General features: G+C 36.0%; 1 protein-coding gene across 1 annotated transcript in view; it reads right to left on the reverse strand.

The window, feature by feature from the left end:
* Positions 1–12,304, reverse strand: part of LOC150089137 (uncharacterized) — a 448,517-nt gene that overhangs the window by 380,987 nt on the left and 55,226 nt on the right. The gene's annotated exons all lie outside the window — the stretch shown is intronic.

The following is a 12,304-nucleotide window of genomic DNA, read 5'->3' on the forward strand; positions in this document are numbered from 1 at the left end:
GTCAAAAACTATCTTTTTCAAAGATTTATTTGAAATATTCATTATTTTGAATGATAATGAATACTTCAAGCAGCAACACGGAAAGCAATATCACATAGAACAGAGTTAGCAACATGCACTCATATTCAAATTTCATCTGCATTAAGGTGAAATTTGAAATAAATTTTGAAAAAAGTTTGAAAATGAAATGAATAATACCATTTAATACATGCATATTTTTAATTTTTTTTTATACATAAAATAAGCAGAAATATATGGAGAAAAATTTTAAAAATGTGCATATGAATTTTTAAAATTTTACACATTTAACTAGAAAATAAAAGAAGCTAACAGCTTCATCTTTGTATTTTATGACTATAATGGTTTAACTTTTCAAAAGATTTTGTTTTTTGAAAATAAAAGGTGTAAAAAAACACAGCGTTTTTTAAATATTTAATTTTTTTATTAAAAAATGCATACAAGTATTGCAATCCATTAAGAAAATATGACATATTGGCATACTTCAAACAGAATGCAAAATACTCAAAAAATATTTCCAAAAACACTAGCCAACAAAAATATTTTTTTCATACCTCTGCAATGAAAATACGTGATTCTGGGGGAAATAAAGGTGCCGGTTCCGAAAATCACCATAAAAATTCTCTATCACATCTACATCAAAAGATGTACTAATGTTTAATGTTAAAATAAAGGGATATATATATATATACGTATAATTCAAGTTTGTAATGCAAGTGTAAAAATATATTATATGTTCCCTATAACTCATTTAACTTTAAAAAAATATATCATAAATCATAACGAAATAGTTATATTTCAATAATATATAACACCTGTAATTGTTGTTGCTTAAGGGCTTTACAGCGCAAGGACAGCAAAGGCCATAATGTGCCTAACTATGGTGATGTTAAATACATAGTTCTATCTGTATAGATGTTATTCAAGTTTACATCGTGTTGTATAGTTTTATCTGTTTGAGGAAATCAAAAATTTTGGTCACATGTGGTGTGTCTGCTAGTAGGTCAGAAATGCTGAGAGAGGAGTTCCTCGTGAGAAATGAGATAAACATAGCTTGTCGCTCAGTACTGTGCATGGGACAATCAATAAGTAGATGATTTCTATTGGAATGAGCAGCAGCCTGGAAAATAAGATGCAGGATATTTCAGAGACTGCTGGGAATCATGGGGGTACAAGTAAACACATGGGTTGTGTTGTTTGTTATTTGGTTTTTAGGAGCATTAGCAACTAAGGCCATATTGCTACGGGATATGCGGTGGTCATTCCCTGACCTTTCCGCATCCTCCGTATTTGGTGGTGACGGGCTCGAACCCGGGTCTAATCAAGAAGCGTGTGCTACGCACTGCTGCTCATTCCCACCTGGCTACGGAGGCGCCCTTGGGTTGTGTTAGGATGGCTAAGAGGAAGAGCAGGTGCATGTATACTTGCATGTACACCAATGGTAGGAGTTTAGTAAATAAATTTGATGAATTTGAGTTATTGCTCAAAACATCAAAGGCAGATATTGTTGGGATTTCAGAGACGTGGTGTCACACAGATATAAGGAATGCAGAACTGGAATTTGGGGAGTACAATGTCTACAGAAAGGATAGACAGGATAGGAAGGGAGGAGGGGTTATGCTATTAGTTAAGAAACACAAAATCCAAGGAAGTGAAGCCAGTCGACATCGCTGGACAGTGCAGTGTCAAGTCAGTTTGGCGTGACATAAGCATGGGGAGATCAAAATTGAGAGTAGGAGTGTGCTATAGGCCTAATGACTCTGAGTATAATAAGAAACTGTACAGAGAAATAGAGTGGGCCAGTAAATCAGAGCGTCTTATAATGGGGGATTTTAATTTCCCAGATATTGACTAGAATTTGGGGGCTGGTTACTCACACACTAGCAGAGCTTTTGTGGATTTATTGGATGATTGTTTTCTACATCAGCATGTTCAGGAGGCAACTAGAGGGAGTAATACTCTTGATTTGATTATCAGCAGTGATTCTTCATGCATTAAGAATCTGCAGATAAATGAACCACTAGGTGGCAGTGATCACAGTGTGCTGAAGTGGGATTTACTCAAAGAGGTAACTACCATTAGGGGTAAAGAGAAGGGTTATTGCTTCCGTAAAGGTGACTTCGATGGACTGAGACAGTATTTAAATTCTATACAGTGGGACCAACTGATGGTGTTACCAACAGCAAATTCAAAATGGGAAGCATTCAAAGAACTTATCTTGGAAGCTACTAGGCTTTACATACCAACTAAGAAATATTGTTCAAGGTTTAGGCCAAAATAGATGTCAGATGAACTAATGAGGCATATGGCAGAGAAGAAAAATGCATGGGATACTTACAAATTAACACATGACACAGAAGCCTATGATAGATACAAGTTGATATGCAACCAAGTTACAAAGGAGGTTAGGCAGGCGAAGGCAGATTACGAAAATTCCTTGGCAAGGGATGCAAAGAAAAACAGCAAAGAGTTCTTTACTTATGTAAACTCTAGAAGGAAGGGGATGAATCAGATTGGTCCACTTGATATCGATGGGTCAACTGTTGATGACCCTGCTCAGGTAGCTAACAAACTAAATGAATATTTTGCATCGACATTCACACATGAGGAGTTATTCAGCGAGGGAAATGCCAGAGGTGTATTCAACTCTAGCAGTAAGCTAGAGAATCTTGTAATAACTGAGAGTAAAGTGGAGGAGAAATTGTTGAAGATAAACACAAGAAAGGCACCTGGGGTGGATGGGATCTATCCAGTTATATTAAAGGAGGCAGCAAAGGAAGTAAGCAAACCCTTAGCCATAATTATGAGAGCTTCCTTGGACTCAGGGGAGGTACCCATGGACTGGAGATGTGCAAATGTGACCCCAATTCACAAGGGAGGATCAAAGGCTGACACAAGTAATTATAGACCTGTGAGTTTAACTTCTGTTCCCAGAAAATTAATGGAGGCACTGGTTAAAGAAGCACTGCAGGATCATCTAGACAAGACTTCAGTTATAGCTCGGACACAGCATGGTTTTGTTAAGGGGAAGTTTTGCCTGCCCAATCTGATTGGATACTATGATGCAGTCACAAAAGAACTGGATGCAGGGAATAACTTTGATATTATATACTTGGACCTTAGAAATGCTTTTGATACTGTTGCATATGGAAGACTGCTGCACAAATTGGAGCAGTGTGGCATTGGAGGCAAATTGCTGCTATGGATAAAGGGGCGGTTGAGGGGGAGAAGACAGAGTGGTAATCAATGGACACTGCTCGTCGTGGACTAATGTTATTAGTGGAGTCCCTCAGGGTTCAGTATTGGATCCTTTATTGTTCTCTGTATTTATAAATGATATTGATGATGGTATATCAAGCTTAATGTCCAAGTTTGCAGACGATACGAAGGTTGGCAGGGTTGTCAAGGACACTACTGACACTATGCTGCTGCAACAGGATCTGGAAAGGTTGAGCAGATGGGCTGAGAGGTGGCAAATGAAGTTTAACATTGACAAATGTAAAGTACTACATATGGGAAACAGCAACCCCAGAGCAACGTATCAACTCTGTGGTACTACACTGACAGTGGTAGAGAATGAAAGGGACCTGGGGGTGGTTGTGCAGGCAGATATGAAGTTCTCCGAGCAGTGCAGATGGGCTGCAAGAGTAGCTCATGGTGTATTGTCAATGATATATAGGAATTTTTCTAGCAGGGATAAGGAGGTGATTATTCCCTTGTATAAGGCAATGGTCAGGCCACACCTAGAGTACTGTATACAGACCTGGAGGCCTCATTTCAAGAAGGATGTAGAGCTGCTGGAACGAGTACAGAGAAGGGCAACAAGATTAGTGAATGGAACAAAGAGGTGCTCTTACGAAGAAAGGCTTAAGTTTTGCGAATTACAGTGTCTGGAGACTAGACACCAGCGAGGTGATCTGATAGAGGTGTACAAAGCCTTGAATGGTTTGAGCATGCTCAATGCTGATGGGATTCTTCCTCTTGCTCAGAATAATCACCTGAGAGGGCATAAGTTCAAATTGAGGAAAGATAGATGTAGGATAGATGTGCGGAAATTTGCCTTTAGCCAGCGGGTGGTTGGTAGGTGGAACAGACTTCCATCCCTTGTCGTGGAAGTTGATAGCCTAAATAAGTTTAAGGCTCGCCTGGACAGGTATTTCAAACGAACAGAGGGGTGAAGTGGAAGTGGTTATGTTTTATTTATTTATTTTACTTTAATTTTTTTGGCTGATTCTGCATAAGCTTGCTTTCTTGCATCAAATGCCTCTACTAATGCTAATGATGAACAGTGAGCTGGGTGTTACAGTTTATACACAGTGGTGGGTCAGTGGCTGCAAGCAAATAAAGTTGTGTCAGTTGCGTGTGGCCTATCCTTAATCGGACTAATATGACTTCTTCATGTCGGTTCTCACGTATACTAAATCTCCATGGTTTTAGATCTTTTTTTATGCCAAGTAGCTTATTGTTAACTTGATTCTGCCAGATATGTTGCCATTGTTCAAGGCATCGTTTATTTATAATGTATTTATAGTCAGATGCAGGTTAGTGAAGGATTGGTCTATAGGATCGGTAGGAGTTTTGGCGGCTAGGTTGGCCTGTTCATTTCCAGAAATTCCAGCGTGACCAGGGATCCAACATAACAGAACTTGTTGTTTCTTCTGGTTTAATTTAGTCAGAGTATTCCAGATCTGTCTAAGTAAGGGGTTATCATTTTTTTGTATTGTGTTGTATAGCTTGGACAGCACTAATGGAGTCGGTATAAATAACGTTGTGCAGTGTAGTTCTTAAGAGTGTTAGTTTAAGTCTAGGTGGATAGCACAGAGTTCTGCAGTATAGCTGCTGAATTCAGTGGGGAGTTTTTTGGACATAGTGATGTTAGGAAATACTGCTGCTGCACCAACATGATTGTCAGTTTTAGACCCGTCTGTGTAAATTGGTGGGTACTGGCCATGCTGGGTTCTCAGTGCGGCGTACATTTGCAGTATGTTCTGTTGAGATAAGGTGTGTTTTCCCCAGGCTGTCAATGAAAAGTCACACGGTGGTATATAATATGTCCAAGGTGGGACTGTATGAGAGGCAGTGGGCTGTATCTTAATAAAGTCAATTTGCCAATCGGCCTGCAATGAGCAAAGACGTATCCTGGTTGGTGGATTTATTGATGGATAGGCTCGGTATAGGTTTACCCATTAAGGAGGAAAAGTTCGTTCCAAGTGGGATGGTTTGGATGCCCTTTGAGTTTTGCTGCATAGTGTAACCTGTATTTGTTCTTAAAAATACAGAGTACAGAGAAGGGCAACAAGATTAGCGAATGGAACAAAGGGGTGCTCTTACAAAGAAAGGCTTAAGTTTTGCAAATTACAGTGTCTGGAGACTAGGCACCAGCGAGGTGATCTGATAGAGGTGTATAAAGCCTTGAATGGTTTACGCGTGCTCAATGCTGATGGGATTCTTCCTCTTGCTCAGAAAAATCACCTGAGAGGGCATAAATTCAAATTGAGGAAAGACAGATGTAGGATAGATGTGCGGAAATTTGCCTTTAGCCAGCGGGTGGTTGGTTGGTGGAACAGACTTCCATCCCTTGTAGTGGAGGTTGATAGCCTAAATAAGTTTAAGGCTCAGCTGGACAGGTATTTTGAACGAACAGAGGGGTGAAGTGGAAGTGGGGTTTTTTGTTTTTTTTTTTTTTTTTTTTTTTTTGGCTGATGCTGCATAAGCTTGCTTTCTTGCATCAAATGCCTTTACTAATGCTAAAAAAATGTTTGCTACTAAGGATTTTCTCTTGTATTCCTGCTTATTCTCACAAAGAACCAGCAGTAATCCCCAACATTACAGGATTCCAGCAAATTTAACTTGGTACTGCTTTTCCATCATGGAAATATCTTGATGAAACCACTCCCCTCGTTCATCACTCACATCTCCAAATTTTTGGGGAAAAAATTCAAAATGGGAATGAAGAAAAAGAATTTTCAACAACATTCGACAGCCCATGTTTATGCAGCATTCGAGTAAATTAGACACCTACATTTCATAGTTTTCTTCTTTCCTATTACCCAAAAACCATGTACTACCACCTTAAATGATTGCCAAGCTGCTTTAACTGGGTTTCAAACACACTGTCTTTCAAGAGTTTCCTAATTTGGGGTCCTACAAAAATTCCTTCTTTTAAGTTTGGCATATGTTAAATTAGGAAACACTTCTCAAGTATGCAAATCCGTTACCTTCTTTATTTAGTCCCTTCACGAAATTTTTCATCAATCCAAGTTTTATGTGCAGGGGTGGAAGAAGAACCTTGTTTGATTGCACTAAAGGAATATATTTTACATTACATTGTCCTGGTATGAACTCGTCCTGCTTGTCCCAATGTTGCACAACATAATGTTCTTCTCTCGCATGACTATCCCACAAACACAAAAAAACAACATTTTGTGAAATCCCCCCGCCCCCTGTAAACCAATAACCTTAAGATCACTGCATATGCTCCAACCATAATCCTGGTATTTTATAGCATGTAGAACCTTAGACATGCTTTCATGACTTTCTTTAAGTACAACTGAACGAAACATAGGAACTGATGGAAATTTGTTTCCATTATAAAGCAAAACTGCTTTTAAATTTAATTTTGAGGCATCTATGAATAAACACTATTCATCTGACTTAGTTCCGAGTTCTTTCAGAAGTCCAATAATGTCTTTGCAAAAACACATACTGTCCTCTATAGCAAAACATTTCAAAAACTTTTCCTACCCCACCCTCCTACACTCAATGGGCTTTTTACGTTTGGAGGATTGATTTACAACCCTGAGAACATGTTATGATCAGTTAATACTTGGAAAACCTTGGCACAGCCTACAAAAATCTTCACCAAAAACCCTAAGTGTGCTTTCTTCAAATTGTAAATTGTTGCATTGGAATTTGAACCTCAGAACTATAGGTAGAAGTCTGATTATGTTTATCACAAGAAAAACTGAGGCCAGAATCGATTGCTAAAATTAAGAGAATTAACTTATATCTGTTAAATAAATCAGTATGTCATACATTGCTGGCTATATTATGCAAAATTGTTATATTTGGGTAAAATGTAACTCCCTCTACATTTAATAACTGTGACGTGATGCGAAACTATCATGGTGATTTTCAAAATCTGGACACAAAAATTGGTTAAAAACAGCATTTAAGTTTTTTGATGTAAAAATCGTGTTGGCTAGTGAAATGAAAAAGAAAGTTTACACCTGTTAGGTGTAGCACCACCATTTAATAACAATTAGGAGGTACCACGACTACAGGGTTAATCATAATGTTGAATGTCAGCACCAATGACAACCAGTATATAATATTGGAATACATTGGACTAATTTATGGAAAGCTGGTTCCACACTGAAATGTAACTCTGAGGTGTTATATATTTTTATTAAATAACATGAACAAAAAAATATACATACATAACTCAACTCACAAGAAATGTGGTTAAGCAAATTTGGCAATATGCACACAATGCACAGAAAATGGTTGTCACATATGGCAATATGCACGCAACTAACATTAAATGGTTAAGTTACATTTGGCACATTAGAATACACATTCTACATGTGCATGATCGTCAGCAGCACAGACTATGTCACAATAGTACTTAATTTCCTTCCACAGACTTAGTATGAAAGTTGTGAATGAGAGCAATGTGACACGTTCCTTTAAAGGTGAAGGACATCATAAAATTGCAGGAATGTGCCACTCCAATGTGACACATTCCTTCAATTCTACAATGTTCTTCACCTTTGAGGAGTAAACTTTAAACTTCACATAACCTCACAGAAAGAATAGTGGAGTGAAGTAAGAGATGAAGCAATCTCAGTGCCCAGGAGTGAAACTGTCTCTACCTGTTCAAGTCTGGCACTGAAGTTTAATAAGGAGTAGGCACTGTGGTACCAATAGAAGCAGCTCCATCCTGTTGGAATATGAAAGCTGGTTGGGAGTCCTCTAGCTGAAGTGCTACAAGTAGCTGAAGCATGTGTTTAATAGAGGCTGTTACAGATTTTTCAAGAGACAAAGAGCTAATAACCTTGTTACATACAAGATCACACCACACATTAACTGAGCTCTCTATTTCAACCTCATGGATGATACACAGGTTCTCTGTTCCTCAGATGCAGCAAATGTGTCTAATGACGAACTTTCCTTGAGGGGGGGGGGAAGAGGAATCACCATAATTCAATCTGAAACACAGAAGAACTTATTGTGAGAAACAAGGTGAGAAACTGGGTATATAATGTGTTAACTGCATGTGCAAGATTCAAATTTCTCACCTTCATACATCAAAAATTATAATGCTTTAAAGTTTGTTACATTTCAATATGGCGATCTTGTATATTTAAATCTTGTTCTTGTTGCCAGATATTAGTGTTCTTGGTGTTAATATTTTTCAATTCAAAACAATGCTTCAATTCAAACAACCAAACCTCAACAGCTATGTCGTGGTGCATGAAAGACATGTGAGAGCAAATTAAAATTCTTCATGCAGAAATGAACAGACTCCATAAATTATGCTTAAATAGAGTAATGAAATTCCAGGTCATCCCAAGACAAATTCCTCAAACTAAATTAATTCATGCTCATAATAGTCAGCGTTTTGAAACCTCTGTAGGCTCTTTTCAATAACTAATTGGGAAAGATTTGCAGTTCAGTCTTCACCCTGTAAAATTAGGAACAGTCAGCAAATCTTTTCTCAATAGTTGAAAACAGAGACCAAATATATTCTGATGACTATTATGTGCTTGAATTCATTTAGTTTGAGGAATTTGTCTTGATGAATAAATTTCATTAAGATAATTAGTTAATACAATTTACTTGAGTTTGTGTGTTCATTTCCACATTAATAATTTTAACAAATGCATAATTTTCAATTTATTATTAATATCTTTTCAAATAAATAAAAGACATTAATAACTAATAAATAAAAGTTGCAATGATCACTGGTGCAACACTCAAAGCAATCTAATGCTACGAGTTTTAACATATAATTAGAAAAACAGTACTTATTTATTATTTACAATATTTGCATCTTAAAAGTGGCATGGCTGTTCATCCAGATCTGATTGTGCCAACTTCTGCTTGGTACAGGGTAATCACAGGAGTGGCTCAATTGTAATCAGTCACTGAGTTGCCACTACCCAACAGTAAATAATTTTAAATGTTGGCATATTTAAAATAAACAAGCAAACTGCTTCCTCTATAATGCTTTATTCAAGCCAGAAGAGAGGGACATAAATAGACTTTCTACATGTGAGGATAACCTACTTAGAGTTATCTGCTTACATGGACCTTTTAGACTGCTTGTACCCGAAGTTTGTAATTTGGAAGTTCTTTTTCTTAAGGTGTTCATTAATTTGTTTTCTTTCAAAACTTCCTTTGGATAATAAACTAGATTTAGACATGAGTCAGTCCAACTTACTAGTGATTGCTTGTTATACTTTTCAATTTGTAACTCTGAAAAGTGCTCCATATGGTTTTTTTCACCACTTCTAACCTCTTCTTTAAGTAGACTTGTCAGGGGTTGCCACTGTTCTGCCAGCCTACTTAAACATTTACTCAAGGACAACACACACACACACACACGTACATACATATGCACGTGCATATGCATGCACACTTCAGAATCATTTTTATTTCAGCAGCATGCATTACTTGAAACTGTTCATATACCTAGCTTACCTTTCGGCACACTCCTTTCTAGATAATAAATATACAGTAATAAATTCACTCCTTTCTAGACAGTAGTAGTCCATCAAATATTTATTTTCTGAGGAAGGTATTTCCTAACCACTTTCTTTACTTGAGTAGGTGTGCATATGATATGTGACACGTTCCTTTAAAGGTGAAGGTGCACATATCACTTTGGATTATCTTGCTTTTATCAGTTTTATGAACTTGAAAAATGAAAGAATCTAACACTTTTGTGTTCATATTTATAACTATCTTGTTTTTTTTTTTTTTTTTTGTCAACAGAATTATTAAAAATTTAGATGTCTAGAAAACAAGTTTTAAAAAAACGACATTTCTAAATTAAAATTTTTCATTTAAAAAATAATAATCAATTAAGCATTAACAAAACCATCCTAATATTGATATATGATTTATCTACAAAGATAAGTCATGTATCAATCAAAAAAGACTCAATCAGCAACTGAGTTTATGATATTCACCAGAATTTAATGAAGAATGAGTTAATTTGAGTTAAATTTTAAATATGATATTAAGTAATTAATACATTTGTGTAAGTGACTAAATAACATTGTAAATCGTATATCTATAAAACAACATATGAACCTAAAGGCTTTTTTGGAAAAACTGCAATTCGATTTACAAATCACTACCTTCAGAGCTAAATTTAACAGCATTATAAACAGGATTATATAGTACTACCCCCCCTTTTTCCCCCCACAAAAAGTTTCACACTAAAAAGACTTTCAGTTTTCCTGAAAGTCTTTTTAGTGTGAAAATGGCAGTATTATATAACTAGGTTTATAATGCTGCTAAATTTCCAAAGATTGTTCCAAAATTTTCCCAAGATTGTGATTTACAAACTGAATTGCAATTTTTACAATAAGTTTTTTAAAAATAGACTACAAATCAGTTACTAATCCAAGTCATTCAGGAAGTAAAAAACAAGTTACAGAACAACCATACTGTTTGCCAAGTACAAGAGTCGTGTTCCTGGAACACGATTTCCATACCATACCACGGCCAATTTGTTAGTTTTGAAGTTTTTAAAGATACTAGAATTTGTCTTATAATAAGCTAATAAGTTTAACAGATAAGTGTTGTGCCCACTTGGTTTATAAAAAAAAATGTGATGGAAAGGATAGATGTGCGGATGTTTGCCTTTAGCCAGAGGGTAGTTGGTTGGTGGAACAGACTTCCATCCTTTGTTGTGGAAGTTGATAGCCTAAATAAATTTAAGGCTGAGCTGGACAGGTATTTGGAATGAACAGAGGGGTGAAATGGGAGCGTTTTTTTTTTTTTTTTTTTTTTTTTTGGCTGATGCTGCATAAGCTTGCTTTCTTGCATCATATGCCTCTATTAATGCTAATATCTAACAAGTCTTCACTTTGGGTCTTTCTATTAAGCATAGCTTTTCACTGAGGTGACAAAAAGCAACAAAACAGCCATATGAAGAATGGCACTTGTTTTCATTTCATGGCCAACAGTTATCATGTTAAAGCTTAGTTTAACTGGTGTTCCTATGTTTATTAACAAGTCTTATACTAGGTATCTCAATACATATTACTTGTCTATGCACGTTTCAAGACAACAGTACTTATATATATATATATTCATTTTAAGGACGTTCTAAAAAAATAATGTTTGGCACTTTAATTCAAGGACTAAGGTAGCACCTCCCTTCAATAATTACGTCTGTTTCAGGATTTGATGATTTTTTTTTTCCCCACAGGATTTTTTTTTTTTTTTTTTTTTGTCATGATTAGGTTTGTTTATTTCATTTGAGATAAGTTTGAGTTGACATATTTGTATTTGGTATCATTAAATATCATTTTTTATCCTTAAGAAAGTCTTGTATTGATATATGATTTTATGGTATTTTATCAGTAAAGATGGCTTTCCATTATCTTTCTTTAATAAGTTTCTGATTGACCCCCCCCCCCCATTCTATCCAGAATCAAATAATTGTGACTAGATGGTTTAAAAAGATGTCTAACACAGTAATCATTTCAGGACTTTCCATTAGGCCTAGCTCTTCAATGAAACATTTGTATGAAGTGTAGTACTTGTATATGATGGAATCATGTTTTCAGACCTAAAATTTGGTCAGAAACCACATCAGGATTATTTCCTGATACAGGCAAAAGTATTCCCAAGTGATTCTATTATATGTTTGATTACTGATTAATTTTTCAAAACTATGGAATTTAAAATGTGTTGCTTTCAATCAGAGAATCAAATAATGACATCTATCCAAGCAATTTCCCAACATTCCTTTCATCATTTAAATTGTCTTTGAACCTATTAGACACAGTCGGTACGAAGACAGAGACGTGAAAACTTTTCATTTAACGTTCTGACTTAGTTATTTCTATGGATGGGTCTTTCAAATTCAATTTTAGGGGACTAACATCTGTGATGCAAAAGTGTACCTTCACTATTTCTAGTTAATAATTTTAAATTCTTTACTTTCATGCATTATATCAAATGGGATTCAAAGGTGTGTTTTTCTAAAATATACAAAGTTCTGACTGAGTTAGAATAGGTCACAAACTTAAGGCTTACAGCCAAA

This window comes from Mastigoproctus giganteus, chromosome 2, assembly GCF_048544385.1.
Source record: "Mastigoproctus giganteus isolate SK-2022 chromosome 2, ASM4854438v1, whole genome shotgun sequence".
NCBI classification, from domain to species: Eukaryota; Metazoa; Arthropoda; class Arachnida; order Uropygi; family Thelyphonidae; genus Mastigoproctus; species Mastigoproctus giganteus.